The sequence below is a fragment of the Mus caroli genome, unplaced genomic scaffold, assembly GCF_978045245.1.
Source record: "Mus caroli unplaced genomic scaffold, Mus_caroli_1 scaffold_3, whole genome shotgun sequence".
NCBI lineage: Eukaryota > Metazoa > Chordata > Mammalia > Rodentia > Muridae > Mus > Mus caroli.
The window spans coordinates 84,123,487-84,132,961 of record NW_028227258.1 but is presented as its reverse complement, the minus strand read 5'-3'; the positions used below and the strand labels follow the sequence as shown (position 1 = coordinate 84,132,961).

The window sequence follows — 9,475 nt, the reverse complement described above, 5'->3', positions numbered from 1 at the left end:
ACTGAAACTTATAGAGGAGAAAGTGAGGAAAAGCCTTGAAGATGTGGGCACAGGGAAAAGATTTCTGAATAGAACAGCAATGTCTTGTGCTGTAAGATCGAGAATTGACAAATGGGACCTCATGAAACTGCAAAGCTTCTCCAAGGCAAAAGACACCGTCAATAAGACAAAAAGAACACCAACAGATTGGGAAAGGATCTTTACCTATCGTAAATCAAATAGGGGACTAATATCCAATATATATAAAGAACTCAAGAAGGTGGACTCCAGAAAATCAAATAACCCCATTAAAAATGGGGCTCAGAACTGAACAAAGAATTCTCACCTGAGGAATACTGAATGGCAGGGAAGCACCTGAAAAAATGTTCAGCGTCCTTAATCATCAGGGAAATGCAAATCAAAACAACCCTGTGATTCCACCTCACACCAGTCAGAATAGCTAAGATCAAAAATTCAGGTGACAGCAGATGCTGGCGAAGATGTGGAGAAAGAGGATCACTCCTACATTGTTGGTGGGATTGCAAGCTTGTACAACCACTCTGGAAATCAGTCTGTCGGTTCCTTAGAAAATTGGACACAGTACTACTGGAGGATCCAGCAATACCACTCCTGGGCATATATCCAGAAGATGTCCCAACCAGTAAGAAGGACACATGCACCACTATGTTCATAGCAGCTTTATTTATAATAGCCAGAAGCTGGAAAGAACCCAGATGCCCCTCAACAGAGGAATGGATACAGAAAATGTGGTACATTTACACAATGGAGTACTACTCAGCTATTAAAAAGAATGAATTTAAGAATTTCTTGGGCAAATGATGGACCTGGAGGGCATCATCCTGAGTGAGGTAACACAATCACAAAGGAACTCACACAATATTTACTCACTGATAAATGGATATTAGCCCAAAACTTAGGATTCCCAAGATATAAGATACAGTTTGCTAAACACATGAAACTCAAGAAGAATGAAGACTGAAGTGTGGACACCCCTCCTTAGAATTGGGAACAGAACACCCATGGAAGGAGTTACAGAGACAAAGTTTGGAGCTGTGACGAAAGGATGGACCATTTAGAGACTGCCATATCCTGAGATCCATCCCATGATCAGCATCCAAACGCTGACACCATTGCATTCACTAGCAAGATTTTGCTGAAAGGACCCAGATATAGCTCTCTCTTGTGAGACTATGCCGGGGCTTGGCAAACACAGAAGTGGATGCTCACAGTCAGCTCGTGAATGGATCACAGGGCCCCCAATGGAGGAGCTGGTGAAAGTACTGAAGGAACTGAAGGGATTTGCAATCCTATGGGTGGAACAACATTATGAACTAACCAGTACCCCGGAGCTCTTGACTCTACCTGCATATGTATCAAAAGATGGCCTAGTCGGCCATCACTGTAAAGAGAGGCCCATTGGACATGCAAACTTTATATGCCCCAGTACAGGGGAACGCCAGGGCCAAAAAAAAAAAAAAAAAAAATGGGAATGGGTGGGTAGGGAAGTAGGCGGGAAGGTATGGGGGACTTTTGGGATAGCATTGGAAATGTAATTGAGGAAAAGATGTAATAAAAGAAAAAAGTCACACAAAAAAAGTAAAAGAAAAAAAAGATAGTGATACAATGGGCATGGGCATGCAAATATTTTCTTGACACATTTTTTTCTCATGCTTTTATTATTTACTTGATATTGAAATTACTTGATGATATTCTTTTGTTTTGTTTTTATATTCTTTGGATAATCCATATGGTATTCAATAGTGCCTGCCTCTAAACACTGGCATCTCGAATAGCAAAGTTAATGATTCTTTTTTCTTCACATCTTTAGTATTTATATTTGCTTTTCTGTTTAATTTTTACTGTATCCATTCTTTATTGAGTGGAGATGGATTTTCTGTTGATTGAGTTTACTACTCTTAGTTGTTTCCAAGTAACAAGTGGAACCTGAAGAACATCTCCCTACCGCATTTATATCAGGATTTTGGCTATTGTGAAATTGTGCTTGTCATATTCAGTTAACAACAGTTGCTGTGAGAACATGATTGCAATAGCCACAACAGTCCTACAAGAAAGCATTTCAAAGTCATCTTCTCCATGTTCTTTTCTTACAGTTTCTCTGTTCTGTCCTCTGTCCTATTCTCTGAACTTTGTTTAGGGGAAGGGTTGACATAAATATCCATTTTAAGGCTGAGAAATTAATCTCCTATTTTCTGCACTTGGAAAAGTTTTGCTTCTCACTGTTGAGTACTGATCACTGTAAAAGGAGCTTTCTCTGTCCAAAATAAAAAAAAATATTGCAGGGCTATGGACATAAACATAAATATTTAGAAGGTAATTTAACAAACTAACAATAGCAGAAGCTACCCTAGAGCCTATCACCTCCCCAGACATGGGTTTTTGACCAGGATGCCATTACAGGACATAAAATCCTATTCTGTGGAACAGCCTCAAATCTAATAGAAGTTAATTAGTTATCCTAGAGCATTCACTTCACTATTTCATCTGTGAGTATATCTTACCTGGACAGTTGTTATTACAGCATTCAGAATCTAGTGCTGGGCACAACTTTCATCACTTTTCTCTCCAGCAGAGTAAATAGCACTTTTCAGCACTATGCAAGTGACCCAGCCTGAAGAGAAGATGGTGTAGTGGGTGCATTAAACAAAAATAAGAATTTAAGAAAGTGCATTATGGAAACTCAATAGTTGTTAAACTAATCTTAAATATAACTTTAAAACACATTTCAGGTCAAAATTACCCTACATGAGTGACTGATGTTACTCTCAGAATACAAGGATAGTCAAGTGAACATTACAGTATAAGGCATTGATAACTCTACATGAGTTCTTGATCACGAAGACTCCAGAAGTATCAAAACCAACAGAGACTGAACTATTGATATTGATTGCCCATCCCCAAAACTTCATGGAAATTCCTTACACTACACATTTTTATCTCAAGGGCATGAAAAAAAACAATCTCAAAATAGACCTTTCTAAATCACCAATCTCAAAATAGACCTAAAATCAAATGATAGAGCTCTTTATAAATTTATAAAAACTCAGCAATACTTTAAAATAATCAAATATGTCCTTGTGGGATATTATTCAAAATGTCTAGAATATAACATTAAATAAAAAGTAATAAATATGTACTAAGAAAGACAGTTTCTATAAGAGTTGCTTGTAGAAAGATGTACTAAGCAATTAGAATAAAAGCATCCTAAATTCTTAAAACATTATATAGTAAAGAACACTTACATAAAAGCCAATTCTGGGTCAGATTCTGAGTATCAGGATGTATATAAAATAATTGTGATTATAAGATGTTTTAAAGAAAGTGTGGCATATCTCACAGATATTGCAGTGCTAATACAAAAATTCTCATACATATCTTTCATTTAGAGTGTTAATTTCATCTATATTTTATATCCCATGTTTTAATTTGTCATGTGAGTTCTAGCAATAGAATAATTTTTTTTCACTATCAATCAAAAAATTGATGCAATAATTCTAATTGCACAATTTTCCTTATAAATAATTGAATAAATAGATGAATGAGTAAGAAACAGATGACAGTGGGGTCTGTAATAAACTAGCTGACTTGCTTTCAGATTAATTGCGAGTTGATTACAGAAAGATTTTGGCATGCATGTGAAGAGCAGCTATTTAATCATCATTAGACTATTTCATTCATGTCTGCAAAGTGAATATTTTCAAAAAAATAAAATTGCCTCCAGTAAAAGTATTTGTTGTTTAAAAACTTTTTAAAATATATCATATTTTGATTATATTGTTTCCCTTCCTTAATATCTCCCAGAGTTTTTTACCTCCTTCCTATCCATGAAACCGCATTATTTCTCTCTTAGCAAAAAAGTCAGAAAAAAAACAATAAAAATCAAACATGAAAACCCAAACATGTTAATAAACAAATAAACAGCCCCCAAAAGAAAGAAAAACAGTACACCAAAAAATAGCAAAGCAACAACAGCAAAACAAGAAATCCATTTGTTGGTGGCCAACTACTGGTCATGGGCCTGCCCTGGAGTGTGGCTGATAAAACCAATGACACTCCACAGGAAAACACTAATTTTCCTTTTTTCTGTACGTATCATTCCAAATCATTTCTTGGTTATAGAGGGTTTTGTGTCCACCTTTCGTTCTCAATGCTATAATGTTGTCTGGGTGAACTTACACAGGTCTTGTGTGCACTATCACAGTCTCTGTCATTTCATACATGTATCATTTCATACATGTAAAAGTGTTATTTTCTTGCAGTTTTCCACCACCTCTTGGTCTTATGGTCTTTCTACCTCCTCTTCTACATAGATCCCCAAGCCTTGAGGGAGGTGGTTCAATTTTTTTTAATTTATAGTCTAATCAATAAAAATTTTAAAAAGGTATACTAGAGAAATATTTGTCCAAATGTTCTAATGGCATATTGCTATATCCATAGACAAGATATAACCCTTATCAGAGAATATTCTTTGCAGTAGTTGGTAAATAGCATAGAGATCTGGACAATTTGAAGAGTGAGAAACTTTAACAAAAATGAGATTTTTTAAAAAAGATTGCATTTACACAATGCAATATTGTTCAGTTATTAAGAATAATGAAACTATAATATTTGAAGGAAAGTGAATGGTACTAGAAAATAGTCAAACTGAGTGCTGTAACTCAGATCCAGAAAGAGAGATGGCTAATGTATTCCCATATATGGATGTCACAGTTATAAATTTTATTTTCCTTTTCTTGATAATACATTTTATATGATACATTCTGATTATAGTTCCCTCTTCCTCTACTCCTAGTCCCTCCTCACCTCAGTCTATTTCAGACTCATTCTCTTTCTGTCTTTGCTAGAAAACAAGTAGGAATCCAAAGAATAATGAAAATAAAAAGATAAGATAAAGTAAAACAAAAAGAAACAGCCCAGAATAGGACAAAACAAGCATAAGGAAAGACTATAAAGAAAAAGCACAAGAAACATAAATAGACACAGATACATGCACATATATGCATTTACAGGAATCCCATAAAGAATAAAACACAAATACACCCACACATACATGTTTTTATGTATGTGTACATATATTAAATATATACACACTTTTTATATGTATATACATATATGTATATACACACACAGATACACACACACACACACACACACACACACACACACACACACACACACACACACAGGCACACACAGAAACAGAGCAAGCCAGAAAAGGTATAGGAAGGAGACCTTGGAACCCTCACTCCTAAATGGGATAATGGGATGTTTCCTCCAAATCCCTCCTCTTTGGGCTCAGATGCAAAAGAAAAATCTCTGATTTAACCTTAAAAGAAATATGACACCTTCCAGGTATCATTTAATTTGTTTCATGTTGGCTATCATGTGCATGCCCTGTGCACACTGTCACAGAAATCATAGAATACTCTGTGTATTCTTATGTGTTTCTATTCAGGAGCGTTTAGCAGGCCTATTTTCCTATATCACTTCCCCTCTGGCACTTACAGACATTCTACCTCCTCTTGTGCAGAGTTTTCTGAACCCTGAAGGGAGGAATTTGATGAAAACATCCCATTTAGGACTCAGGGTTCCAGGGTCTCTCCTCTCTGTACTTTTTCTGGATGTAGGTCTTTTTATTTGTTTCCTTCTGTTTCAGAAAGGCATCTATCTTCTGATGGCTGAGAAAGGCACACTAGATCCCAGGCCTATCTAGGCACAGTTTCTTGACCATCCAGGGACTGTCAGACATTGGCTCAATGTCATGCAATGGGATTTACCTCCAATCATATAATGGTTAGTTATTACTCTAATTATTATGTCACTATTACATCAGCATATCTTGCAGACAAGTCACCACTGATTGTAGATCAAAGTTTTTGTAGCTGGGTTGGTATTTACATTTCTCCTTTTGTAGCATGCAGAGTAAATTGCAGTAACCTGATCACTATATATTAGGAGTGAATCCTATACATTAGGCAAGAGCTTGTCTTTTCCATGTTCTATGAGTTTTGTAGGTGCTGTCTTTAGCAATAGGATCTCACCACCAGTTCTTCGAGAACAACCAATAGCCTTAGCAATATCATGGACTGTTTGGGTATTTCCATAGTGCCTTTTGGCTAACAACTCTACTACACATATCCCATTCACTCCATTGGAAGTTTTTTTACATTAGATATTTTCTTCATTTACATTTCAAATGCTATCCCCAAAGCCCCCTAGACCCTATCCCCACCCTTCTCCCCAACCCACCCACTCCTGCTTCCTGGCCCTGGCATTCCCCTGTACTGGGGCATATGCTCTTCACAAGACCAAGAGCCTCTCCTCCCATTGATGGCCAACTAGGCCATCCTCTGCTACATATGCAACTAGAGATACAAGCTTTGGGGGGGGGGGATACTGGTCAGTTCATATTGTTGTTGGGTTGCATACCCCTTTAGCTCCTTGGGTACTTTCTCTAGCTCCTTCATTAGGGGCCCTGTGTTCCATCCAAGAGAGGACTGTGAGCATCCACTTCGTATTTGCCAGGCACTGGCATACTTCACAAGAGAGAGCTATATCAGGGTCCTGTCAGCAAAATCTTACTGTCATATGCAAAAGTGTCTGGGTTTGGTGGTTGTATATGGGATGGATCCCCAGGTGGAGCAGTTTTTGTAATAAGAACACATGCTCCACTATGCTCATAGCAGCCTTATTTATAATAGCCAGAAGCTGGAAAGAACCCAGATGTCCCTCAACAGAGGAATGGATACAGAAAATGTGGTACATTTACACAATGGAGTACTACTCAGCTTTTAAAAACAATGAATTCATGAAATTTTTAGGCAAATGGATGCATCTGGAGGATATCATCCTGAGTGAGGTAACCCAATCACAAAAGAACACACATGATATGCACTCATTGATAAGCAGATATTAGCCCAGAAACTTAGAGTATTCAAGATACAATTTGCAAAACACATGAAATTCAAGAAGAAACAAGACCAAAATGAGGATACTTCACTCCTTCTTAGAATGGGGAACAAAATACCATTAAGAATTGTTTTAGATATTACAAGGTTTCTGTATTTCTATTTGGATCTGAAATGATGTTTCAAGTTCTGTGAAGAATTGCATTGAAATTTTGATAGGGATTGAATATGTATATTGCTTTTGGCAATGTGACCATTTTGTACTATCTTAATCTTATTGGCTCATAAATATGGGAAAACTTTTAATGTTGTAATAAGTTCTTCAATTCAATTTCTTTCTTCAATGTCTTGAAGGTATTTTTTTTCAGGAACATACAAATGTCTTTATTCAAAAATACAAAATAAATTATCTGTAGGCATGAACAATGACAGCAGTAAGCCATTATATATTGTCAATGGAAACCAGAAACTGATAGTTACACTGGTCAGCCAGCCTTCTCTTCAGTAGTGTTCTCCAGGTGACTTCTCTGAAGTTTTCAGTGAGGAACCTGCCTTGAACTTCCTGTCACACTTCATTGATTAGGGCAAAGCAATATTCTAGGAGTTGGAACATGTCACCTCACATACCCTCTCCAGTTCCACCCATTGCATCCATTCCAAGGTCCTTCTCTTCTTTAGGAATTTCTGTCACTACAGCTTCAGATATATTTAGCAAGGAGGCCACCCAGCAGCATCCAGTAAGGCAGTTCTTAAGCCTTTGTTGTATCAATGATTCCCTTTTGCACCATGTGAAAAAGTCTCTCAGCTTGATGTCATAACCAACTCCTGAGGAACTCTGTAGAATTTTCTCAATTATCACAGACCCTTGGACATCTGCATTCTTAGCAATTGTCGTTGCAGGAATTTTAAGTGCTCTTTTAATAATATCTCTACCTATTTTTCTGATCTTTATTAGCAGGCTTGAATGAATCCAAGGCTGGAACACACCGAAGCAAAGCACAGCCCCCTCCTAGAACAATGCCTTCTTCTTCAACAGCTGCTCCTGTAGCATTGAGAACATCTGTAACTCTGTCTTTCTTCTCATTCACTTCAACATCACTTATCCCTCCAACCTTCAACACAGTTACTCCATCTGAAAGTTTAGCAACTTGCTGGTTTAGCTTTTCCTTTTCCTATTCACTAGTTGCGATGTCTAGTTGCTCAGGGATTTCTTGAATACATTTTTCAATGTGAGCTTTGTCAACTTTTCCTTTCAAAAGCATGCCATCATCTTATGTGACAATGACCTCTCCAACTTTTCCTAAGTCATGAGCGTGAACATCTTGAAGATTTAGATTCAAGCCCTTTTATCCAAACACAGCACCACCAGTAACAATAGCTATATCTTTAAGCCGGTTCTTCCTATTGTCCCCAAACCCAGGAGCTTTGACTGCAGGTACAACAGACTGAATACTAGAAATTTTCTTTGCACTCAACAAAACATAGGCATGTTGGAAGTCACAATTTTTACCTTTTGATGTGTTAATAAAATACGTGGAAATATATCCTCTATCAAACTGCGTGCTTTCAATATTTTCAAGCTCATAGTTCAGGGATTTCCATCCTTCCCTATGACAAACCACTTTCTTCCAACCTTTTTCCTTGCATCAGAAATAATGTTCCCAGTGTCTTTGTCTCCATTTGCAGAAATTGTAGCAACCTGAGCAATTTCTTCAGGGATTGCCATAGGTTTAGATTGTTTCTTAAGTTCAACAATTACAGAATCGACAGCCAACATCCCACCTCTCTGGATTTCCATGGGATTAGCCCCTTTGCTGATCTTTTAAAAGCCCTCCTTGGCAATAGATCAAGTGCCAGAACAGTGGCATAGGTGGTGCCATCCCCAGCCCCTTCATTTGTGTTATTGGCAACTTCCTGAACAAGTTTAGCTCCAATATTTTTGTATTCATCCTTTAAAGCAATTGACTTTGCCTCAGTGATCCCATCTTTTGTTACTTTGGTACTTCCCCAACTCTGTTCAATAATCACAGTTCTTCCCTTTGGCCCCATTGTAACAGCTACAGCATCGTCTGCTAAAATGTCGAGCATCCACACCAACTTTTACATCTTTGGCATAGGCCGAAGTGAGATGAGGAGCCAGTGCCTGGGACACTGGTCTCATCTGGGGAAGGACTGTGAGTGATGGGAACATTTCTGCAAGGCAGCAGCAGGAGAGCAAGAGGTGAGACCGTCTGTCTGCAGTGAGTGCGGGACACAGTCGTCTTAAAGGTCTTCTAATCACAAAAATAATTCACATTTTATCTTAGAAATTCTAATATTTCCTATAGTTTTGAGGGTATTATTAAAGATGTTTTCCCTAATATCTTTCTCAGTATTTTTTATTATTTTATATATAGAAATGCTACTGCGTTTCCTGTGTTAATTTTGTATCTACTATATGGTTCAACGTGTTTTTTTAAATTTTTTATTAGATATTTTCTTTTTTAAAATATTTTATTAGGTATTTTCCTCATTTACATTTCTAATGCTATCCCAAAAGCCCCCCATAC

General features: G+C 37.3%; 1 pseudogene; it reads right to left on the bottom strand.

The window, feature by feature from the left end:
• Positions 1 to 7,491: 7,491 nt before the first annotated feature.
• On the bottom strand, positions 7,492 to 9,117 carry LOC110291850 (60 kDa heat shock protein, mitochondrial pseudogene; annotated as a pseudogene).
• Positions 9,118 to 9,475: the final 358 nt, after the last annotated feature.